The sequence below is a fragment of the Achroia grisella genome, unplaced genomic scaffold, assembly GCF_030625045.1.
Source record: "Achroia grisella isolate CSIRO2021 unplaced genomic scaffold, CSIRO_AGI_Agris_v1 utg487, whole genome shotgun sequence".
NCBI classification, from domain to species: Eukaryota; Metazoa; Arthropoda; class Insecta; order Lepidoptera; family Pyralidae; genus Achroia; species Achroia grisella.
The window spans coordinates 6,107,777-6,122,327 of NW_026712891.1; positions in this window are offsets into that span (position 1 = coordinate 6,107,777).

The following is a 14,551-nucleotide window of genomic DNA, read 5'->3' on the forward strand; positions in this document are numbered from 1 at the left end:
TTTAGGATTAGGATTTTGATAAATTCCACCCACCCACTGTTTATAATTTCAAAATAATAGCTTTTCACTAAATGCGTATGAAGGTATAGACGGCAAGTACAGTCGACTTACATATTTTTTTTATCTATATGTCTGTTTTTGCTAATCGACGATATCGACTGTACCTTGCCTCGAATATAGTTAATGTGATAAGGTGTAACTTAGACTTCTTTCATTTTAGATATTTTATTAAAAAAATCTAGTTTTATTCCACTCGGATGAAGTTGTGGGTAAAAAATAAACATATTTTACTAGCTTTATATTATTAAGCTTTACATTTTTCAATAGCACGCAGGCATCGCCGCCGGATTCAGCCAGTAAAGGGAACAAGTTATCGTAAACTTAAACACCATTACAGGCGTTTCAAGAAAATGACTAAGTAAGTTCATATTTTACCGCAGTCTGTGCTAAAGTGCTTTTAAAATTACCTCACGAGTTTTATAGGTAGGTACATAAAATACGCAATCTGATGACATTGCAATCTCGGCAACACCTGCTGCCCCGATTTAAGTGGTTCGTTAGGTTAAACAGTACTAAAACAGCTGTGCTCCTTACTTATAATAAATAAATAATAAGATTTAATATCGCTCGTTCGGATCGTTAGTAATGTGGACGCATGACTCCATTACTAGCAATGTACCATGTCAGGTTGACCTCCACGCGGTTCCCCTGGAAACCATCGTGATAAATTCCTGGTGAATTTGTCACGATGGGCTAACTGATCTGACCTCATGTTCATCTTATCATCTTCCACTGGTGCTCCGCCAGCGTAAACCGTTGGCGCAGGCGGGTGTGCGATACTTTTTTTTATGGATGACAATGGAATGCATTATCATCCATAAAAAAAATATCGCCCCTCACTTCCCATGGTCGGGGGTTAAATTGAACAAGATATGTATATTAATACGTAAAGCAAAAATGTTCTACCCCTTTTTTACGATAAATGTTTGGACGGAGAAGTATGGAATTTAGCACATTTATAGTTTGACGGCCTCGGTAGTCTAGCGGTTTAGTACACCGCTTTACTTCCGATGGTCGCGGGATCGATTTCTCGCATAGCACAAACATTTGTTTTCATGAGTATGATTGTATCGGTGTGGGTGTTTTCTATGTATAATATGTATGTATTCACGAAAAAAATATCTAAGTATCCGTTATCTAGTACCCATAGTACAAATAACACAAGCTTTAGCTAGCTTAATTTGGGTATAGATGGCGCTTTGTGAATTGACTAAAAAAAAAATATATGTGTAGTTTATACATAGAAGGAATGTAGAATGCTGATATTTTCTTTATATAATACAATAATTTATACAAAAAATTACACACCCTACCATATATTTAATACACACAAGCATATCTTATATATAAAATTCTCGTGTCACAGTTTTCGTTCCCATACTCCTGCGAAACGGCTTGACCGATTCTCATGAAATTTTGTGAGCGTATTGAGTAGGTCTGAGAATCGACCAACATCTATTTTTCATCCCCCAAATGTTAGGGGTAGTCTACCCTAAATATTTTTTTATTTTAAGGCAAAACAACGTTTGCCGGGACAGCTAGTAATAATATATTCTTTTGTTTATTGAAGTACTAGGTGTGCCCGCGGTTTCATCTGCATGAAATTTATAGCCTCTGTTTTTCTTATATATCTTATTAATGTTATCAACGCGAAAGTTTGTAAGTTTGTTTATTTGTGAGAGATAAATGTTTGTTTGTTTCTTTCTCAAAAACTACTGAACGGTTTTGATGAAACTTTACAGTAATATAGCTTATGCATCAGAGTAAAACAAAGGCTAGATTTTATGCTGAAATTTAACGCGCAGCATAGCTAATAAGCTGTAATACTGTTAAGTTTCATCAAAAACATCCATCCATACTCACAAACTTTCGTTTATAGTATTAGTATGATTTGTAAGTATCTGCAACTTCTGTACTATCCTTCAATAAATTACACTCAGTAGCAATTCGTGAAGAGAATAATGTACAAAGGAATTTGTTTTTTATTTCCAGTACACAGACGTCTCAAACTTGATCACGGGCCGTTATCTTTCCATAATCAAATTACTCAAAGCATTGAATGGATAGAACACGACAATCGGTTGCCCTCGCCTCAAACCAAATTCCAAATTTAATAACAAAATTAATTAACCGCCCTAGTCCGTCCCTTCTTAAAATAATGTTAAAATATGTTTGAATTTCCGCCAACTGGATACTGAGCACGTGCTATGTTCACGTTAATGACAGTGGATGTGATACCCTTTCACTATTAATATCTTTAAAATATATTAACTATCCAAACCGTCTTTACTGAGGTATTTAACCAATTTATATAAAACTTAACTAATTATTAATTCTAATCCCAAGCTAAGCAGAACATATATTATGGGTACTAAACAACTGATACTAATACATGTAAATACATAAATAATATAGATCGAAAACATTCAGATCGATACAAACAATCATACTCGTGAATACAAATGTTTGTACCGCGCGAGGAATCAAACCCGCGACCGATGGAGGTAAGAAGGTGTGCTAAATTGCAAGGCTACCGAGGTTGTAGAATGGAAAAACATGAAGGTACCATAAGCGGCACGTGATGACTTGCTATTCGTTTATATAAGCCATCATCGCTATTTACAATCAGATGGACCAACAGTTCGTTTACTATTCCATTTAAGTAAAAAAATACAAGTATCTATATATATAAAATAGCAGTTATTTAAGTATGGTTACTTTATATATAAAATTCTCGTATCATAATTCTAGTTACTATACTCCTCGGAAACGGCTAGACCGATTTTATGAAATTTTGTATGTACATTCAGTAGGTCTGAGCTACTACTATATATTTCATACCCCTAAATTATTAGGGTTGTCCACCCCTTTTTTATAATGTGGCATTGACCATTCTACCATCAATCTCTATTTTTTATAAGCGATATTAGTACTTAAATTTATATGGCTATACAACATTTGTTGGGACAGCTAGTAGGTATATAAGTAAGGTAGTAATATATAAAAACAGTAGAGAGTATATAGTAATTAAACCAACAATTCTGTAGTCATTTAAATCTATCACGTTTACAAAGACAATGAGATTGTGCATCCTGGATAGCAGTTGAAGAGTCTTGAAAAGCAATCGTAATTGAGAAAAGAACTTTCTTGATTAAGTGCCTTGTTCTAGATATGAGACTCCGAGGTGTCCAAAGTTTAACTTTGCACTTTAACTTTGTCCTTTATGTCTGTAGTTTTCAGTAAACAATACTATTGAAAATTATTTCAGGCACCTTAAATTAATAACGTTAACAGATATGGATATATGAGAATGTGTGTATATATATATATATTTTTTTACATATGTATGTGTGTGTGTGTGCACACATATATATATGTAAAATGTACCTATATAAAATGTGTAAATATATGTTTATATCAGTAATGGTTGTCAATAAATGTTTTTCTATTCTATTCTATACCGGTATCAATGTTAACAATTATACGTAATATTTCATTTTTATTCATGTTAAAAAAATACACTATATTTTTGATGATTAGTACTCTGCCTCATCTTCTGATAGTCGCAGGTTCATATTATGTCCAATACATAGTATAAAACAAAGCCGCCACCGCTGTCTGTTCGTTTATACTTGAATGACGAGCATGAATATAAAAAAAACAATTGAGTTTCTTGCCACTTCTTCTCAATTGAATCTGTATACTGAACTGGACACTAGGGAAATGATTATAATACAAAAAATTTGACGGTAATAAGTGGCTAAAATGTCCTACATCTATCAATGACTTGATTTGATTTTAAATTATGCAACGGATTTTAATGCAGTTTTTAGAAATAGCTAGTGTTTTAAAAGGAAGGTTTATACATATAATACATGCGTGTTGTACAACAACAAACCAAGAAATTCAAAGATTTATAATGCATATTTGCGAAATACATTTAATTTATTTTCCACTAGCAAACTGTCCAGTGGAAAATAAATTAATTGTATTGGTCTGAGTATTTTTCTAAATATTATTAATTATTATATAAGATATTTTTTTTAGAATTACATGATTTGCCGTACGGATGCCGGATCTATTGTGTGGCAGAGAGGGAAATCCGAGCGGTTCCCGGAACTAGGTTTAAGGTGCCCCTTTTGCTAACTTGAACTGAATCACTATGTTTATTATAATAATCGCAATTAAATCATTTGCTTAGTTTAAAAGATATAAGCGTACAAACAGCGGTAACAACTTTGTTTTATATTATCTAAATATTATGTAAATAAGATTGTAAGTTCGATTCCCAATTGGAAAAATTCAGAGACTAAAGTTTATAAGTTCACCGTTCAGTTTATAAGTATACCAACTCGATCTCATAGGTCTAGATGTTCTGGATTGTATTGTATCTCCAGAGGGACTAACCCCGATTTATATGATCTAAAATCTTATTAGATGTAATCAACTTCACGTTATGCTCTGATAAAAATATATGTGACTGATTTATTTTGTTCAATCAAGTAACTATTAATTTATTTATGTCAACATTGCTATTTGACAGTTTATATTCACAGAATATGCTTAAAAAGTAATTCTGAACAACGTTTATTTAAAAGAGTTTTTTAAAACGTTTATTTAGATGACGAGTCTGTGTTCCGAATGAATGTTAGAATATAAAAAAATGTGGATATTCAAAAGTGCGTCAAAGATTAAAGATTATATCTATTTCTAGTTTTCATATAGTTTTTTAAGAAGAACGGTGAAGAAGATAGTTTAGTTGCTGGTAATTAGCAGCCGTGACTTAAATATATAATCATCACGGTTATCACGTCATAATACGACGCGTATGGTATACATGCGTTGCCTATCTGAAGTATTAAGATATCATGCCTACTGAAAGTTTAGCACAGCGCTTTACTTGCGATAGTCGTGAGTACTATTCCTTCCATTTATATTCATGAATATGATTATTTGCATTTGTTTGTGTGTTTCCTATATTATGTATGCATTAACAAAAAAATGTATTTAATTATACAATATTAATTGTTTAGTATCCATAACACATCCTCTGCTTAGTTTGGGTTAGATGGTGCTGTGTGAATCTTCATCGATTTAAAGTTAAATAAAATTAAAGTTAGGAATTTCATGGACGGAGCGCACTAATGTATGTTGGAACAACAGAATATCAGAAACCGTCTCTCTAGTGTGTGATACCAGCGTCTGCTAACTTTGTTTGGCTATGTGGCCCGTTGGAAACCAAATAATTTGAAAAAATGTATAATGGTAGGCCACGTCGATGGCAGAAGGGACAGATGTAGGGCACCTGCACGATAGACTGATTCCATTTGAGATGCCATCAAGCATATGCAGTCGATCCACTTGGCACAGAGATGAAAGAGATTTGGTTGCGAGAAGCATTCCTATTGGTCGTGAACCTCAGCTTTGAAGAATCGACACAGAAAAGTAAAGTCTCCTTGGATATAAATGGCGCTGTGTAAATTGTACTTTTTATTATTTTAAGTCTCTATAAGGTAACATTACTGAACAGTATCCTTTTAATCTTAAAGTGTTAGTACGAACTTACATAAATCACTTTTCAATTTGTCACCGTGCAAAGTGGAGACAATATCCTCCCCTAAGTGGATGGATGTTACCAATTTCCATTAACGTTATGAGATTTCATTAAAGTGTAGTTGATATCGTAAGGTTCAAGAGGCACTTCGTCAATTTTGTATTAGCACTTGTATGTTGTTCTTTATAAACGTTTATATTTCGATATTTATATAAATTACTTCACTGGCAATTACGTTTGGTTATTTTTGTATTAAATATATGTATATAATGAGATGAATTTATACCAAATTCAATTTAATATTAATAATAACCCTGGACAATTCCCTCCTCCTTTGTAAACAAAACTTATAACATATATTTAAAACTTGTATTTAAAAGTGCAATAAATAAAGTATTTATAATTCATACAGTATCATCTAGTTCCAAGAGCTTGTTGTGGCACTAAACAACTAATGTACATACTTAGATGTTTTTGTTTGTAAATACACACATTATATATACGGACTCCATATTTTTTAGTATTAACTAATAATTAATAATTTAGGACCAAAATAAGTGACCCTAATAGGAGTAAAACAGCGAAATAGCCTATGCAAGGTTTAATATTCTATGAAATTAAATTTTACACACACCAATACGCTTATATGCAAACCGTGTAAAAATATTATTCCAAAATACGAATATATTATTGTTATTATCATCACCATTTCAGGCCGGAAGACGTCCACTGCTGAACAAAGGCCACCCCCAAAAATGCCCACGACCGACCACCCCCAAAATTCCCCAGAAGCTCAGGACCGATCGGTCCTGAGCTTCTCGCATCCAACGCTTTCCAGCGATCTTGACCAGGTCTTAAAAAGTGTAAAATAAACCTCGAGATCCTGACAAACAAAATTTATGGTTGACTTAAGTTGGTGTTACTGGCTCACCTGGCAAACAATGTTTTGCTACATAAATTAATACTTGATAAGACCATTCTTATCTACGCGTGTAATAATAGTCTACAACCTATTTTAAGACCTACCAAAAATACACCACAAATGCCATAAAAATCTATCAAGCCATTTCGAAGCCGTCCTTTAACAAAAACCGTGACACGACTTTTTATATAGTAGATATACTAATATAATTTTGAATATTATTTATTAATAATTATAATCATTACTCCTTAATAATATTATAAATGCGAAAGTAACTACGTCTGTCTGTCTGTCTGTCTCGGTTTCACGCTGAAACCACTAAACTGATTTAAATGAAATTTGGTACACAGATAGTCTAGACCCTGACAAAGGACATAGGCTACTTTTTAATGCGAAAAAAAGGTTGTAAGGGGTTGATGAAAGGTTATATGGATATATTGTTTTACGTGGACGAAATCGCGGGCGCAGCTAGTATTATATATGTTATATGTTTTACCAAAATTATCAATTTATCAGTTTAGTCATGCCTCTTATTCTGTAATGTAACCTTGTAATCGAAACACAAGTTTACAAAGTAAGCTGCTTGGGCTGAAATAAGTGTGATTGGACATTTATTTCAGACCCCAAGCGAGTATCCATGTAGACTTTTTACAGGCTAGATCTAAAAATTCTTACTTGGGTAAAGAGGTCAAAGGAGAGACGAAAACAGAAACTTCTTTTATATTATTTGAGATATTTAGAAGAATTTGTAGGACATTTTCATACCTCTTCTTTACATAGTATAAAATAAAGTCGATTCCGCTGTCTGTACGCATATATCTTTTAAACTACGCAAAGCATTTTCATGCAGTTTTTAGCAATACATAGTGATTCAAGAGGAAGGTTTATAGGTATGCAGGTACCAAGTATTCTATAATTTAACTCTCTAATCTGATCTAGCAATCAAAGCAAGCTACTTGGTGTCTGAAATTATGTACGATGACTTTTACGACGGTAGAACGGTCTGGTTAAGTAAAAGGAAAGATGAAAACTGTGGCTTTATCTTATTAATATTATAAACGTGAAACTTTGTGAGTATAGATAAATTAAATGGATGGATGTTACTATTTCGCCCAAAAACTACCGAATTCTAATAACACATCTTCTTGTAAATCTTATGTTATATGTATTGTAAATTTTATGAACTTGTGTGTGATTAGTAACAAACAATTAAACGATATATCTATGTATTTGAACATCTTTTCATCACAATGGTGATTAAAAATGTATTGTAATGACAATAATACAGCTTTTACATTGAAATAACATTGGCAATAAATTTTTGATGCGATGAAACCGCGCGTAAAGCTAGTTATATAATATTTGAGACAATTGGAAGAGTCCGACGGACTTTTGCTTATGTTAATCTCATACTAAATGAGTTGTGAAACAAAATTTGGAAGAGTTTGAAGGACTTTTGTTAATCTCGTACTGAATATTAAGGCTGACTTTTTTGTGAAACAAAATAATAATTTCATCGACCTCACGTTTTGTCAAATTCCACAATTTGTAACGTAAGAAACACTAAGACCCAACAGCGAGTTGCTTTCCCACAGCACTGTGCAAGATACGTGCCGGGAATATTCACGAATGTTGTGTTAAAACACGACACGTGTTCACCACATTTCATATAACATATTGGCGAGTGGAGTCATTTTTATACAATTGGACCAATACACAAAAATCCCGCGGGATAACCATTCCTAATGCAGTGACAATATAGACGCGATATTGTATCATAAATTTTACTGTGTGAGAAATCGAATCTGCGATGATTGGAAGTAAAGCGGAGTGGTAAACCCCTAGACCATGAAGGCTGTTATATAGACGGTGGTTACTACATTCAATGAATCTAATTATTACCATATATGTCATTCAAATTACATATATATATAAAGAAAAAGATATTTAAGTGCCATGAATTTCTTCGCATTAACAAAGCACTAAAGTTTTCCACCAGCGGACGCTGTAAATGGTCCAATTTTCAATATACGCACGATTCGAACCCGCTATACATCACGTTTATGCTCTAACTTCTATACGTCCATTGCATTATAAGAAGTTAAGAGTACAGCAGTGGGCGTCATTGCTTCGCGGGTTTAAGAAAAACGCAGCGTTTTCACCATTAGAAATAATAATAACAACATGACTAGACCCAATTTAAGCAAACTTGTTATTTTTGAATGGATTATAATGGAATCATACACGTAGTAGTAGCCAGTAGTTAGTATCTTGCCTATTTATTATAATTATACTAGCTGTGCCCGTGGTTTACTCGCATGAAATTTGAGTTATTTTGATGTACAAGCTATATTACTGTAAAACTTCATTAATATCCGTTCAGTACTTTTTGCGTGAAAGAGTAACAAATATCTATCTATGCATCTATCCATCTATACTTACTTCTTTATAATATTAAGTATTATTTGTTATATCTTGTTTTTTTCCTAGGTTTTTAAACTCAATTTATGTAAATTGAGTTTAAAAACCTAGGAAAAAAACATGTCTTTATATATAGTGATGTCGATTTAACACTATTATTCTGTTGTTATTTGTGAAAGCCAGATAGTGGTTTCATATGTTTTACAAATTGTATCAACTTATGTATAATGTAGCCTTGGTCTTTCTTGTAACCTTTATATCTTTTAAATTACGCAACGGATTTTAATGCAGTTTTCAGTCATAGATAGAGTGATTCAAGAGGAAGGTGTATCCAAATTCTTCATGTAGGTCTATTACAGACTCTTACAAAATCTACCTTCAGTTCGGAATGATTCCAACATGTGAAGAACTGACAAAAAACTCAGCTCGTATTCTTTTCAAATAAATGTTGTACATGTTTACAATAATGCAGATTCATATTTAAATTCAAATTTGGGAATAGGCTAACAGTAAATGAAGACTAAATAAAGAGTTAGTACTGTATAAAACCAGATAGATGTATGGGGCCATTCTCCTGTATGCAGGGATTACGACGCGTGTACTGCAATTTATATAGTAATGTGTTACAGTCACTGACACGAACTGTCAACATAATATTTATAGCTTCGCATATAATAGTTTACGCTAGTGTCCGACCGAATTTTCAGCATACTTTTCTGTTTGTTAGACGGTGGTGCAGCGTTTAGCATACCGTCATACTTCCAATGATCGCAGATTCGATTCCTTACATGATATAAGTATGATTGTATTGGTACTAGACGACTGATAGAAATATAATTAATCATCATCATCATCGCAGCCCGGAAGACGTCCACTGCTGGACATAGGCCTCCCCCAAAGATCTCCACGACGATCGGTCCTGCGCTGCTCGCATCCAATGCCTTCCAGCGATCTTGACCAGATCGTCGGGCTACCTTGCTGGAAGCCTTCCAACGCTGCGTCTTCGGTCCGTGGTCGCCACTCGAGGACTTTACTGCCCCAACGGCCATCTGTCCTACGAGCTATATGCCCTGCCCATTGCCACTTCAATTCATTCAAACTTACAATTATTTGTAAGTAATTTACAAATAATTGTAACTATTTCTATCAGTCGTCTAGTACCCATAATACAAGCTCTTCAAGGGGAAGTGGAATGGGCTCTAAATGGGAAGTTGATAAAATGCTTAAGCAGTAACATCGTGCCATATCAGGTGAACGTTGACGCGGTTGACCCTGGAAACCATCATGGTTAATTCTTGGTCAAATTGCCACGATGAGCCAATAGACCTGATTACATGCTTCTCATATTATTAGTATTACGATCAATTGACTAGCTCTACTTAGTTTGGTAGTTGCTTAGATGGCGGTATGTGAATGTTCGGAGTATTTTCTTTTAATTTTGATTTTTCGAATTTCTTCGGTGTTATAGTTTAGAGTTACGGGTCATACTGACCAAGTAATTCTAATATATGTAATTCATATTTGTTTTGTCTTCCTGCAAGAATTTACGTTATTATTTTCCACTTCCTCGATACTAATATATCCGTGTATATTAATAATTTACATGATCTAGCTAGAAAGAGTCCTGTCTTATTTGAGAGAACTGCAGGTTCATCTCTCGCCACATTTCTATACATTTTTTTCTATATGGAATTGCAAAAAACAACCATAGCTATAGATACTTACAGTATCTTATCTGTACTAAAATATTGTCTTTTAACGTAACAATAAAGATTAAGTAATATAGTACCTTAATCCTAGATATTAAGATTGAATTTAAAATAGGCATTAGATACCACCTTTAATTAAATATTCAAATATATTCACCACCCGCCGTAGGGTCGGTACTGAAGGGATTTTTGCCCCAATTTGTCATTACAACTTATTGCTTAGTAGCGAAATTATAAATTAAGAGATAAATTACACAATAAATCTTTATTACCACCAGTTTCGCGCAATATTTGCAGCTATGTTAAATGTTTGCAGGTATTAATTATATTATAAATTAATAAGTTAAAGTAAAGTAAAGGAAAACTAATGAACTATGGCTAATAATCGTGATCAGATTTAAAAAAAAAACTGTATCATAGTCAGTAATAACACGTTGAACATAAAAATATTGATTTATTTTAAAACATTTATCAGTGTAAAGTTTGATAGAGACTCCCAAAGTAGCGTAAACTGAAAGTCAGGACTCAATTCCTAAAACATATTACATATACCCCCTTTTTACCACGGGGGTTATACAATTGATAATTTTGACAGTTTATTATAAAGGGCTTCTGAAACTGTCACACAAGTTGTAAAGGCGGACAGCTATGCAGCTATAGAGCACTCTCTCTTTACAAAGACAATACATTCTTATTGTTTTAGGGGCTCTTTTGCCGACGTACCAACAACACTCAACTTCGCTCGTGTTTCTCTACAAATCTAGTAAGAGCCTGTCAATGCAGCTTTAGTTACACCTTCTAGTATAGAACCCACTGTAGTTCTAGTGAGTTCAAGATATTTTATCCTATTGTCAACGTACGTACTCACCTCCAATCGTGTTTCTTACCACGTCCAGTCAAATCTGGTAAGAGCCTGCCGATGCAACTTTAGATACACCTTCTAGTATAGAACCCACTGTAGTTCTAGTGAGTTCAAGATATTTTATTCTATTGTCAACGTACGTACTCACTTTCTCTAATCGTGTTTCTTACCACGTCTAGTCAAATCTGGTAAGAGCCTGCCAATGCAGCTTTAGATACACCTTCTAGTATAGAACCCACTGTAGTTCCAGAGAGTTCAAGATATTTTATCCTATTGTCAACGTACGTACTCACCTCCAATCGTGTTTCTTACCACGTCTAGTCAAATCTGGTAAGAGCCTGCCAATGCAACTTTAGATACACCTTCTAGTATAGAACCCACTGTAGTTCTAGTGAGTTCAAGATATTTTATCCTATTGTCAACGTACGTACTCACCTTCTCCAATCGTGTTTCTTACCACGTCTAGTCAAATCTGGTAAGAGCCTGCCAATGCAGCTTTAGATACACCTTCTAGTATAGAACCCACTGTAGTTCTAGTGAGTTCAAGATATTTTATCCTATTGTCAACGTACGTACTCACCTCCAATCGTGTTTCTTACCACGTCTAGTCAAATCTGGTAAGAGCCTGCCAATGCAACTTTAGATACACCTTCTAGTATAGAACCCACTATACACCAAGATATTTTAGAAGATCGTAGGGAGACTTCGCTACAATCTTAAATGTTACTAAAATATAATGGATTTTCAGTACCTATGCTATATAGAAAACCATTGAAGCACGTATTTTTTAAACATATTTTAATATTCTGTAGACTAAAAACTTATAATGAATTCCCCAGAGATATATATGGTTTAATAAAATATTACCTTAGCTATATTATATACATCTATTATATCGTAGTACCTACCTGTAACAATAAGACCCAAATCCGGAAAAGTTACAAAAACTTTAAAAAAAAGGTTTATTTATGGCCGCCCATACAAAAGAAGGGCGAAATAGGGACGAAAAAAAATTTTTTTGTTCATTGTATTATAATGTTTGCGTACTGATACGAAAACTTTTTTTTTAAGAATGGAAAATAAATATTCTTTTTTCAATAAAGAGAGTAAAAGGTTTCTTTAGATGATAACAAAGTGGAATGATAAACTCGCCTGCGCTAACGGTTTACGCTGGTTGGGCATGATGACATGTAATCACCAGGAATTAACTATGATGGTTGCCAGGGGGAACCGCGTGGAGGTCGTACCTAACATGGTACATTGCTAGCAATGGGGTCACTAGTCACACATTTTTGGGATCTATCAGATTAACCTATTGATCTTTTAAGTGTGAGTCTCGACAAAAAGTTACCAGGCAACAACGCTCACAAAAGTGTTTGTGTAATCTATAAATCTATACATATAAATAAAATTGGAGTGTCTGTTTGTAACATGGAAATAACCGTTTTTTACTACATGCATATGAATATAAATACGCCACATCCAAAAACCACTTTTTACAATTTTTGTCTGTCTGTCTGTCGGTCTGTTTGTTCCGGCTAATCTCTGAAATGGCTGGACCGATTTTTACGGGACTTTTATTGGCAGGTAGCTGATATAATAAGGAGTAACTTAGGCTACTTTTATTTTAGAAAAATAAAGTTAATTTCCACGCGGACGAAGTCGCGGGTGCAGCTAGATATCATATAAATTATGAACTAAAACGCGTAAAGAAATATTATTAAAAATATATTCGAAAATCGGTGAGTGAAGACTCACCCATTTTAGTATATTTTAATATTTAATCTAATATTAAAATATATTAAAATGATAAAGTTTACACGTTGACATAAGAAATATTCCTGAGATATTAAAAGTGACATTGTGTAATTTACCTGCAATTACACTTTACGTTGACACTTTCACGGCACTACACCTTCAACATACCACAACACACCTACACTATAAATGTATATATACGTCCCTATAAAGTCTTAATGTTGGGAATGTGAACAAATCCTGCCCTCTGGTGGCCGCTGCGCGCAACACGAGTGACAGATTCGATCGCGGGAACAAACAGCAGTGACACTGAAACTTGGTGCAAATTGGCGGATATTTTGATGTATTTTGGGGTGAGTATAGGGACAACTTTATATTTTACTTGCTTTTACCTCGCTCGCGTTAATTTATCTCCTTAAGGGTGGAATTTATCAAAATCCTTTCTACGGGGATGCCTATGTCATAGTAGCTTTATACATGTAAAATCTCAGCCCGATCAGTTAAAAATTGACAAAGTTTCATCCAAACTTTCATCCCCTATTTTATCTCCTTGGGGGTAGAATTAATCAAAATCCTTTCTTACCGGATGCCTACGTCATAACATCTACCTGCATGCCAAATTTCAGCCCGATCCGTCCAGTGGTTTGGGCTGTGCGTTGATAGATCACTATGTCAGTCACCTTTGAGTTATATATATTTAGATCTATTGTTTCGAGTACACAAATTGATTAGACAATAGGCAATGGCAGAGGTATATTTTTAAACGCCCTGAACCAGCGACCTAACGCGGGGTGAAGAGTAGGTGACGAAAAATTAAAAATACCATCGAATACCATCATTACAAAGTAAATAAAACAGACATATTCTATAAAAATGTTCAAACAGTTAATTCTATAATGGCCAGTATTATACTTTTACCACAAGTTTCTTGCTCGTTCTTCTTGTGATGAGACAGCTTTCCGAACGAGTGGTAGATAAAAAACAAATTGTTATGACTATTCAAAAGTGCTTAAATTAAGTTTATTTGAATAAATGATTTTCTATTCTATTCTATTCTATTTAACGATAAATTTACTTCCACCTTCCGTCCCCAACTCAATATTTTCCCAAATAATTTATGATGTACGAGTATTCCGTAATATCAGCCTGTTATTGAACTAGTTAGGGGTATACAAACATACCTGTTTACTTTCCCGCTGCCCTTGAGAGCAAACTGAGTAAATATACCGAACCACACGGATACTGAGTTACTGACTCCTACTTGA